Genomic DNA, 2,638 nt, shown 5'->3' on the forward strand with positions numbered 1-2,638 from the left:
CTCTCTCTCTCTCTCTCTCTCTCTCTCTCTCTCTCTCTCTCTCTCTCTCTCTCTCACGCACACACACACACACTAGCGGCTGAATACACTTTATATCATTGGTTCCTGATAAAGACTGAACCCAGTGAGACTCGTCCCTGCACCCATGCTGGTGGTATGTGTGTGCAGCTACCAAACCCCTTTGAAAACAGAGGAATAAACCGGGTAAGATCTCCCGGCAACCTCTCCTGATGAGGGTTTTTTTGCTCCTGTTGCACATGGTCTAGGAATGTTCCAGGCCCTGTGTTACCCTGCCTGGGCAACAGTAACTCCAGGCAGAAACAGTTTGGGGACAAGATTGGGGGTGTAGGGGGCTGGCAGCAAGCTGAAGAGCAGCGATTCTTGCCGAGGTGACAAACTGGAGCTATGCCTGGCTCCTGGGAACCTGGTTGGGTTTCCAGAAGCTTGGCAACGTCTGAGTGGTGGGGTCTCTGGGGTGGCTCCCCTTTCTGCGTTCCCCATAACTCTTCTCCTCTGCTCTCCTTTGCTCTCTGGGGGTTGAGAAAAGGACATCCCTTTCATGTGCTCTAGAGTGGTATAGCTCAGGCGTCTCTGCCAGGGGCAAGTCTCTGAGATGCTACTTCTCTTTTATATTGGACCCATGCGCCTAGACATGTTTGACATAGCTGCTGGTTGATTGAATGCGTTGGTAAAAGTACCAGAGTGGAAACAAGGCAGAGTGAAGTCCACCCAGCGCACCTGAATGGGGTCTAGTCTCTCCTATGGCCTGAAGGCAGGGAGATAGATGGGTTAGAGACTCTTTTGTGAGCATCCTAAAGTTTGGGACTGGGGATGGAGGCAAGTGAGGTCAATACTGTCCAATTTGGAGAGCTTGAGACTGCCCTGACAAAAGATCCCAGAAAAGGACAATGGAATATTATGCCTGAGATCTACAGAAAAGCAAGTTTCTTTAGGAATTTAACACAACACTTAAGATATTTAGAAAATGTCAAAGGTGAATTATCACCGCATTTGAAATTTAGATAAAGATGCTAGTCTCTAGGTGAAAATAAGCTATATACGAACCAATTTAAAATATATATTTCATTTTATGTCTATGTTTTGCCTGCTTTTATGCCTGTGCACAATTGTGTATGCCTGGTACCCGAGGAGGCCAGAGAGGGCATCAGACCCCCTGAAACTGGAGTTACAGATGGTTGTGAACTGCCATGTGGGCTCTGGGACTCAAAACTGGATCCTCTGGAAGAGCAATCAGTGCTCTTACCCTCTGACCCATCTCTCCATCTCCCAAACACCATCTTTTAATAACTTTCCTCTTAATTTTGGTTACTTTGAGTCCATGTTATTAGGGAAGACTAAATTGGCTTATTTGTCTACATCGGATTTTTGCCACAGGACTCAGCCTCAGCTCTGTACCGGAACCAGCACGATTACCTAAAAAATCCCAAGTGTCCTGGCCACACCCTACATGTGGAGCCTGGAAAAAGTCATTTTTAAAGCCACCTAGATACTTTTAGGTACCAGTTAGGGTCAGAAACTCTTGAGCAAGTGTGTTGGTTTCTTTTTATTGGTGTGATAAGGTGCCATGATCAAGGCAACCTACAAAATGAAAGCGTTTAATTGAGCTTATGGTCTCAGAGGGCTAGAGTCTGTGCTGGTGGAGTGAAGGCGTGGAGACTGGAGGTTGGAAGCAGCAGCGGATCTACAACTGGAGGCAGAGGAGATACACTGGGAATGGCATGGACTTTTGAAACCTCAAAGCTCCTCCCCAGTGACACACCTCCTCTAATAAGACCACACCTCTGAATCCTTCCTCAACAGTTCCACCAACTGGGGACCAAGTATTCAAACATATGAGCTTATGAGAGTCACTCTCATTCACACCACCACAGCATGTAAATGATTGGATTGGTTCCAGGCTAACCATAATAACAGGCTAGGGAGTGTCTGCTTGCCTGCTTCCCAATGAATGCTAACTGATCTTCACCTTCTGGAAGGGCTCATAATCAGACCCTTTTCCTCAACAACAGTTGCAGTTGACAGGACCAGGATAGCTCCTGATCCTGCTCAGCCAGTTGGGTAGGGTGGCTCATGCCTCTCATAACAATACTCAGGAGACTAAGGTGCAAAAATGCCATGCGTTTAAGGCTAGAATGGTCATGTAGCAAGTTTCAGGCCAGTCTGGGTTACAAAGTAAGACTTCCTCTCCAACATTATCTATCTATCTATCTATCTATCTATCTATCTATCTATCTATCTATCTATCTATCTACTTAACCACCCCATGTGTGTGTGTGTGTGTGTGTGTGTGTGTGTGTGTGTGTGTGTGAATTTGAGATTACAATATTAGATTGTTTGGGTTAAAATGGGTTTTGCTGTTTGTTTTGAAGACAAGGTCTTGCCAAGGGAGACTGCTCTGCCTTGATGTAGCCCAGACTGGCCTCAAATATATGGATCCTTCTGCTTGAGTTTGTTGCATGCTGAGATTATAATAGATCACTAAACCTGGGTCTAAGCTAAGGTTTTAAAAATGAGGCACAAACCTGGAAACAACCTAGATGCCCTTCAATAGAAGAATGGATGAAGAAAGTATGGAATATATACATATTAGAGTACTACTCAGCAGTAAAAAACAAGA

Source organism: Microtus ochrogaster, unplaced genomic scaffold (assembly GCF_000317375.1).
Source record: "Microtus ochrogaster isolate Prairie Vole_2 unplaced genomic scaffold, MicOch1.0 UNK24, whole genome shotgun sequence".
In the NCBI taxonomy this organism is placed as follows: domain Eukaryota; kingdom Metazoa; phylum Chordata; class Mammalia; order Rodentia; family Cricetidae; genus Microtus; species Microtus ochrogaster.